General features: G+C 37.2%; 1 protein-coding gene across 7 annotated transcripts in view; it reads right to left on the bottom strand.

The window, feature by feature from the left end:
- Positions 1-6,336: 6,336 nt before the first annotated feature.
- Positions 6,337-9,511, bottom strand: part of LOC126424772 (uncharacterized) — a 112,037-nt gene continuing 108,862 nt past the window's right edge. For all 7 annotated transcript variants that reach the window (XM_050087524.1, XM_050087525.1, XM_050087526.1 and 4 more), the window contains 2 exons: positions 7,082-7,192; positions 6,337-6,986 (listed from right to left, as the gene is read on the bottom strand). The gene's annotated coding sequence lies outside the window, so the exon portion shown is untranslated. The remainder of the gene's footprint in view (positions 6,987-7,081; positions 7,193-9,511) is intronic.

Below are 9,511 nucleotides of genomic sequence, written 5' to 3'. Positions count from 1 at the left end.
ACAGTCCATGACTGCAGCGCCTTAGACCACTCGGCTAATCCCACGCGGCCCTGTGAACTCCAGCTGTAAGTCCACAGTTAGCTTTCCTGGGATGACAGAAAAAGGATCTTCTGCAACTTCGAATGATTGGCTCCTCTTTTGACAATGCGAACCTCTTGTCAAATTCTTTAAGTAATTTATCAATGTTTATCTGAAGGAATTGTTTTGCAATTAGGAAAATTGATCATGTTTCCTTTCAACAGTTGGCTTTTGGAGAGCAGGATTCATTTTGAAGGCACATACTGCTGCCAGTGACTTCCCTGTAATTTCGAGTTTAGCTCGTTTCAGTGAGCCATTGTATCAGAGAAAAACATAAGTCATTGATCCAATCTTCATTTTTCAATCGAGGAAAGTCCTTTGGATCGTTTTTCATATCATTGGTTTATCCCATCTAAGCGCAAAAAAGAGCTGCAATACTTTCTCACGACTTAGCCAACAAACATCTATCTGATACAATAAATCCGCGAATTTTGTGCCCACTGTTTCTTCAAGAAATACATGAAATGTTAAGTGTTTAAGCCCTCTTGATTGGATGTAGTTTAGAACAGAAACCACAGCTGCCATGATACAATTGTATCCAAGAACTTTTTTGCATAACACTTGATGATGAACAATACAGTGTAATTTGCTTATTGTTTTTCCAGCAATGATACCACACCAATCTTCTTTCCATACGTAGAGCAGGTGTGCCATCAGTGCAAATGGCCACAATATTTTCAAAAGTCAAACCCAGTTTCATCATGATGCCTTCTTTCACTACTGTTACACACGTCTCCACCGGTTGTTCGGCCTTTCCTGGAATACAATCCTGCTGGTTCTTCTATGATACTGAAATTGTTATCAACACCATGAATTAAAACCAAAAGCTGTGCAGTATCATTTACCAGTACTTGACTTCTTCAGTTTTATTTCTTCACTGGCTGTGAAGGTTGGCAGAGATATCGTGCACTCTTCTTTGAAGTGTCATCCTGAACAAGATTATGCTTTCCAAAATTTGATTTTCTTCTGGACATAGTTCTCACACAGTGACCATCGTGCACTTTTTAAGAAATCTTTCTGTGTAAGGTTATCCAGCAGCAGCAATTTCTTTAGAAATTAAGCAGCTTACTTTTGTAGCCACTTCACTCTCTGTCTCTGCTTTCTTGAAAAATTGCTGTTGACTGGACACAGATTTTAGGAAATTTCACACCTTGAAGTTCCTCTCGTTATCATACAGGTTCGTCTATCAGCACGTTTCAATTCAAAATGATGTCGGGTATTATATTCTTTCACAACTGAGATTGATTCACAACATGTCAAATGAAGTACTGTACTTTATCACTGTATGGTATAAAAAAGTACTTATTTGTCCACCACATGTTAAATACTCTGCGTTCAGACACATTTTTTTGCTTGACATTATTGGCACCCACTCTTTCTGGCCACCTTCAGGTGAACATAATTAAAACTCGTACTTTACTGTGGACACACATCTAAAAGCAGAGGGCTCGTAATTGACACAAGCTATATGTAAAATTGTGGAACACCCCGAGATATTTTTTTCCAGTCAGAAAATAATGTGCCAAATGAAGAGATGCTAACTCTTCACTTTCTGTTTGAGAAGCAGGACTTAAGCCACTGTAGGGCACTGCCACTAATGCCATACTTTTCAAGTTTGTAAACAAGCAATGCATGGTGTACAGAATCAAATGCCTTTGTGAGATAGCAGAAAATTCCTACCACCTTATTTCTCTTGTCTAATGATGTACTTATTTCCTCAGTGAAACTGTTCACCGCATCCAAGGTTTTTCCCCCTGCTGAAAACGAAATCAATTGTTTAGAATAACAGAATATTTTGCAATGAAGTTTTGGATTTTTGCAACAGCAAGTTTTTCAAATATTTTAGATATGACTGGGAGAATCGAGCTAAGATGATAATTTTCCATGATCTCTCGTGATCTCTTCTTGAAGAGTAGTCTGACTTCAGCATATTTCAGTACCTCTGGGAAACAGCCCAGCCCAGCTGAGCTGATGGGTTTGCAATTTTATTGTGTACCACTTTAATAGCTTTGGTGGGTATTCCATCCCAACCTGCAGGTTTTTTTGTTTCTTAAGGTTAGAATAGCGTTTTCTACATCCTCCACCGAAAATTTTAAGAATTTTGTAAAGTTTTCAGAGTTTTCAACCAGGCCAAAGGGATTTACTTTGTTGTGATAATCTGTTACACCTACATCAGGCATTGCTAAATTTATAAAGAATTCATTAAAGTACTCTGGTATCTGAGTTAGACTTACAATAGTATTTCCTTCAATGTCAATATTTGAAATTTCTTGGTTACAGGCTTTAACACACAACTCAGATTTTATGACTGGCCACACAGCCTTTGTCTTATTTTTATGATTTAAAAGTAGCCTGCTATTTGCCAGTTGTTTTGCTGCCTTGACAACTCTTTTAAATATGGTTTTATAGTGTCTTAACATATTCAATGAAATTAATATCTTTATTATATTTTAGTTCTCTGTGCTGTTGCCTTTTCTTTACACTGGAAATTTTTATACCCTGAGTAACCCACTTTAATTTATTTGTTATTTTGTTGCTGCAGAGTCTAGGTGGAAATGTTTCATTAAAGGCACCAAGAAAACTATTTCAGAATTTATCAAAGTTTTTGTCACTTGAGTTACAATGCTCAAAAGACCACATTTTCTCGTTTGGATTCTCACAAAATGTTAGCAAGTTTTCTTTGCTAAAGTTCCTGATCACATGGGTTCTCATAGGTGAAACGTTCCTGTCTGACTGTGGCAGCCCAATGAACAATGCACAATGATCTGAAGTACCTAGATCTACACAAAATTTATACACATTTTCATATACATAATGAGTTAGAAGTCAATACAGGTTGCTGATTGCCCATTGTCTCTGATAGATTCAAAGAAATTCAATTTGAAACCATTTTTCTTTACTAATTCAGTTAATCTTGAAGCATAGCTACTATACATGTGATCCTATTACAATTTTTTCATATCTCTCTCTCTCTCTCTCTCTCTCTCTCTCTCTCTCTCTCTCTCTGCAAAGGTCTTCTAGTGTAATTTGAAGCTTCGATAAGAATAGTTCTGTTGGTGACGTCCCTGGAATTCTGTATACTGAGATTATTATAACATTTGCTAGTGAGTCCACTATTTCTATACAACAGCTGTCAAACACACATTCTTCATTTAAATAATTAAAACAGTTTCTGGTCTCATACTTTATACCACTATGTGGATGTGTACATGAGTCTCCATGTGACTTGTTCCTTCTGCGAAAGCTACTTGCTAATCTGAAGTTCCCTATTTTATTTATAATTTTAGTTGTGTCCTCAGTAAACCAGGCTCATTTAAACAAACAACTCTAATATTTGCACATTCTGTCAGAATGTTTTTATTGAATGAATTTATTTTATTGAATGAATTTCAACAAACATTCTGATAAAATGTGCAAATATTAGAGTTGTTTGTTTAAATGAGCACTGGTTTACTGAGGACACAATTAAAATTTTAAACAAAATAGTTAACTTCAGATTAGGAAGTACCTTTTGCAGGAGAAGCAAGTTACATAGGGACTCATGTATTCTGACAGAATGATTTCCATTTCGTCTATTTTGGAGCTTTTATTGTTTGAAGCATCAGTTTCATTTATATACAAGGGGATAACATATCTACTTTGACTATTTGTTATGGGCTTTAGCACATCTCTTGCCAGATAATGGTTTGGTTTTGTCTTACTTAATGCTACACAAATTTTTTCACCCCACCACTACTTTTCAGTTCCATTATTTTTTATTACCTGGCAAGTACCTATGAACATCTTAATGAATACTTTTGAGCCCAATCTATTCAGATGTAGACCATCTTTGGCAAGACACTTTGCACTTAGAAATTTGTTGGGATCAATGAAAATGACTTCTAGTTTATTGCAATGCTCTTTAATATTGCCATTTATTCTCTGCACATAGCTATCACTCACCAATCTCCTGTACACAATGCCACTTATTATTATTCTGGAATTTGAGTAGAGCCTTCTGGTCATTCAGATGGGTTCCTTGTGTGATTTACAATTTCTTCCCCGCTGTTGTTTCGAAGCAAATTTGTTCCCATATGGATAAAAAAATCTTTTGGATTTCTGTTACGCTTATCTGCTGTGTTCCCTCTTGAGTTTAAGACATTGTGTAGGTGTATACGCAATTGAAGCATCCTGATTCCTGGTCGGACATCAATTTCGGAGTGACTATGTTTTTCAATAATAATAAAGAATTCACTTTCTGCCTCATTATAGTACTTCTTTCTCTCTTTTTTGTACATTACATCCGAATAATGAGGACAGAGACTTCAGAACCAGATTTAAACAACAAGACATTTCAAGGAGCAGAAGTGGACTATCACTACAATTTACTGGTTATGAGCTGCAAATTAAAACTGAAGAAATGGCAAAAAGGTAGGAAACTAATGAGATGGAAACTGGATAAATTTCAGGAACAAGATGTTGTTGAGAATTTCAGAGAAAGCATTAGGCAACAGTGGACTGAAGTGGGGGAAGAAATAAAATCGAAAACAAATGGGTAGCTGTGAGAACTCCAATAGAGTAGGCAGCAGAGGATGACATAGGCAGAAAGACGAGGCACAATAACAATGCCTGGATAACATAGGAGATATTGCATTTGATTGACAAATGAAGAAAACATGAAAATGCAGCAAATAGAATGGGCCACAGGAAATAATGATGCCTAAAAAATTATACTAAGAGAACTGAAAAATGGCACACAGGAATGGCTTAAGGATAAATGCAAGATGTAGAAGCATGAATAAATAAGGAAGAAATATATGCCACTAACAGGAAAATTAAAGAGACATTTCAAGAAATAAGAAGCAGCTCTATAAATATCAAGAGCTCAGGTAGCAAGCCAGTGCTTAGCAAAGAAGGAAAAGCTGGAAGAAGTATATGGAAGGGTCAAAAAAAAGGGGATTAACTTTAGGCAATATTATACAAAGGGAAGAGGACATCAATGAAGATGATACAGGAGATATGATACGGCTAGCAGAATTTGACACAGCACTAAAAGAAGTATGAGGTGTGTACAAACACATTCCACATGCATGTTTGCATTTTCAGTTGTTTTGAGTATTTAGTTTATTGTTGACAGTCGAAAAGGTTACACATGTTTTCGAGTGTTTGGCAAACTTTTTACTTTCGAAAAATACAGATCAAACAATTTGTATTAAATTTTGTTTGAAAAATGGAATAAAATACAGGATTACATGTGAAACGTCAACTGTAGCTTTTGGCAAGTCTAGTGGGAGTGAGACAAGTGTTTGCAAGTGGTATAAATGTTTCAAAGAGGTCACACAGACATCACTCAGGAACTGCTAGAAGTTAACAATTATCCAGAACTCCTAAAGAAGGTTATAACAGCTGACAGAACATGGGTATGTGGGTATGACATCAAAACTGAGGCCCAATCGTCCCGGTGGAAACTGCCTGAAGAGCCAAGACTAAAAAAAAAAAAATTCGATAAGTTTGATCCCATGTGAAGGTTCTTCTCACGGTTTTCTTCAATTACAATGGGATAGGACTTCACGCGTCCCTGTCTTAAGGTCATACACTCAATAAGAAATACTACCTAGAGAAGAATGGGACCAGAATTGTGGCAACACCACTCACCAAAATTGCATCACAATAATGCTCCCGCTCATGCCTCAATGCTTGTTCATGATTTTTGGCAAAAAACAGAAGATTTATATTGCCTCAGCGACCGTATTTGCCGGACATGGCCCCCAGTGACTTCTTTCTATTCCTGAGACTGAACCATGAAAGGACATTGTTTTGTCACCACTGGCAAGGTAAAAAACAGGCTTGCTGAAGGTGGAATTCCTATGCCGCGTCTGACGCATAGTTGGCGATTCCTACAGAGTGGTGGTCGCACAGTGTTTAGTTGGTCTGCTGCGTCTGTGCCGAAAGAATGAATGAGTGCGATTTGTTGTTTTATCTAATGTTAGAAGACGTTGGAGATGAAGAAATTCAGCTTCAGCTATGTGAGGGAAATGCTGAAACACATCCAATTTACCTCACAAGAACTGAGGAAGGCTGTTTCGAACAACTCGTCAATCAGCACTTGTTAAAAAATGACCAGAAATTTAGAGAGTATTTCAGGTTGAACATAGCGCAGTTTAACTATGACAATATTGAGAACAAAGAAGATATCGGGAAGGATTTGTCTCCCAGATATCCGTACCCTACAACACCAGATAAAAAACTAGCTTTAACATTGAGGTATGTACAATAAAATTTGTTAATGTGTTACTGCTTTATTAATAATGCACAAAGTATAAAAAATGAAAATTGCACAATACAAAAATATGAAATTAACACTTATTGCAACATTAAATGCATTAATAAGCTGGCATTTCGGTCTCTGTGGTGGTCTGAATGATGCGATGTCCTCCACATCTTCAGGAAAAAAAAAAAAAAATTCTTTTTCTGACAAAGTTGGCAATGTGTTGGAGTTGTTGAGTATGAAAAAGTACTTGGAGATGAAAGACACATGGAAGAGTAGTATTCAAATTAACTGTGATTCTCCAAATCAACAAGCATCTGCAAGGATCTCAATTTGACTTCATTGATCAAATTGTGATTCAATTTTTTTACGCTGCAGGCGATACTTTTAAAAAATAAATCGATGCCATCATCACGCTTCAGGCAGTCTTTTCATTATGGTTTCTCTCTCGGCCTGCTTAGAATTCATCAACTCCATGATTTTTTTTCATTTTGTTGTGACCTTTTCCTGGGTGGTCTGAATGATGCGATGTCTTCCACGTCTTCAGAAAAAAATTTCTTTTTCTGACAAAGTTGGCAATGTCTGGCACACCTCTCTGTTAATCAGTTCACCATCATATTGTGGGCTTTGCACTTCATCTGCCTCAACATTGGATGTACTTCTGTGAAATATATTACAAAAATACAGGTAATTCAGTGTCAATAATAAAATGAAACAGAATAAAAAAATAAACAGGCAAATTGTATGGCAACTTACACTCGCTTGTGATCCATTGTTTAAAAATGTTAACATATCAGCCAGTGACCAATTATTTCCTATACTGGAAGCAGAACTTCCAGTACTTTTCCTTTTCTCTGCCGTCTTCAACTATAAAACACAATACCGTCAAATAATTAAGTACCTTAATATTCGTTAGACATAAAAATAATAATTTTTAAAGTTACATCTATCCTATTTTTATTTTGTTTTTAGGTTTATGGCAAGGGGGAAACATTCACATCACTGGCATCTGCATTCAGAATATCTCCTTACATCAGTAAAATCATACAAGTTGTGCTATCAGTTCTACATAAGAAGTTACTGCCAATCCTTTTGCCACCGATATCATCTGACCAGTTGAAATCAAAATATAAGGAATTTGAAGAAAAATGGCAATTTTCTAACTGTGCAAATTTTTTCCCCTGCACTGTCAAGCTCATTGTATTACAACTACAAACATTTTTTTTCTACCATCCTTCTTGCTGTGGTTGATGCAAACTACAAGTTCATTTTCACTGATGTCGGGTCATATGGGAAAGAAGGTTACAGTATAATTTTTGATAAAAGTAATATTGGGAAACTGTTTTCAAGTGGTAAGATGTTTCTTCCACCTACTAAGCTGCCGGATTCGGACATAGTAGCGCCACATTTTTGTAGGCGACGAGGCATTTTGATTACATCCAAACATGATAAAACCTTTCTCTTATCGAGCTGCTAGTACTGACCAAAAGAAAGCTATTTTTAACTACTGTCTTTCACGAGCTCATAGAGTTTCTGAAAATGCCTTCGCTCTGTTAAGTATTTCACATATTTTATTCGCCGATAAGTCTGAAGCCAGAAATGACTCATAATTAGATTACTGCTGCTTATTGTTTACACAATTTACTTAGACATGCATTCTTAGAGAAAGTTAATGCGCCTTATTTTGAATTAAACAGAAGTGAAACGCTGCCTACTGAAAATCTTGGACCATTAGCAAGGAGTGGCGGTTATGCACATGCTGATGGATTTTCTGTGCAAGATTCAATTACAGAATACTTCAACAGCCGTGCAGGTGCAAGGATAACGCTGTGGAAAAGTGATCACGTTAACAGAACTCGGTAAGCTTTGAGCTCCCTAATCTTTAAAAATTTGTATGCACATTATAATAAATTGAATTTTTATAATATACATCAGGGTTGGGTTGTTTGGGGAAGGAGACCAGACAGCGAGGTCATCGGTCTCATCGGATTAGGGAAGGATGGGGAAGGAAGTCGGCCGTGCCCTTTGAAAAGAACCATCCCGGCATTTGCCTGGAGCGGTTTATGAAATCACGGAAAACCTAAACCAGGATGGCCGGATGCGGGATCAAACCGTCGTCCTCCCGAATGCGAGTCCAGTGTCTAACCACTGCGCCACCTCGCTCGGTTATACATCAGGTTTTGGTATTCATTTTGTGTACACTTCATTAGTATTATAATAATAACTGAATATTATGTGGGACAATGCTACTTATTCTTGTTTATTACAATATGCATTATTTGCCTGACAACTAAGTACTAAACATTATGAATAAACAGAAAATATATAGTACTTTTCGTACTTGTTCTTTCCATGAATTTCGCTCTCTCTCTCCAAGCATTATCCTTCACAGTTTGGTACTTGTATACTAGTAATGATACATCATAGATACAAGGAAATTTAGAAACCATTTCTACCAGTTTCTCATCTTCCACCACCATGAACAGTACTTTTACCTCTGACATGCTGTCATGTTTTCCTTTGCAGCTGCGTCTAGACTGCTCTCAACCGGCTGAGCCGCAGCCGTAGCGTCAGCTGCACAGTCCCGTTTAACACCATCTGTAGCAGTACAGTGCGACAGAGGCATAACGGTGGCTGCATGCGTCAGACGCTGCATAGGAATCCCACCTTGAAGGGGCTGAACATCACAATGAAACGCGACTTCCAGAAATGCTCCAACACTGGAAAAAGTGCTGGCACAAGTGAATTATATCTGAGGGGGACTACTTTGAAGGAGACAAAGTTGTTGGTGATGAAAAATAGACTCTTCATCAAACACAGAAATTTCATTACTTTTTGATCACACCTCATATGTGGAAACAAGGTCCATGGAGCAGACGACATTGCCTCAGAATTGTTGAGATCCTTCGGGAAGCCACGTTTCAGGAAATTATTCCATCATGTGTGCAAGATATATGAGACAGGGGAAGTACCATAAGGCTTCAGGAAGAATGTAATAATTCCAGTTCCAAAGAAGACAGGTGCGAGTACCAGTGGACTAGGAGTTAAATAAACCATAGCAGCAACATACTGACAAGAATTATTTACAGAAGAATGAAAAACTAGAAGCCACCATCAGGGAAGATCAGTTTGGATTACAGAGACATACAGGAACATGTGAGGCAATAATCCCTCTACAACTTATTC

This window comes from Schistocerca serialis, chromosome 10 (assembly GCF_023864345.2).
Source record: "Schistocerca serialis cubense isolate TAMUIC-IGC-003099 chromosome 10, iqSchSeri2.2, whole genome shotgun sequence".
Taxonomy (NCBI): domain Eukaryota; kingdom Metazoa; phylum Arthropoda; class Insecta; order Orthoptera; family Acrididae; genus Schistocerca; species Schistocerca serialis.
The sequence above is the reverse complement of the archived record's forward strand: the minus strand, read 5'-3'. Positions and strand labels throughout refer to the sequence as shown.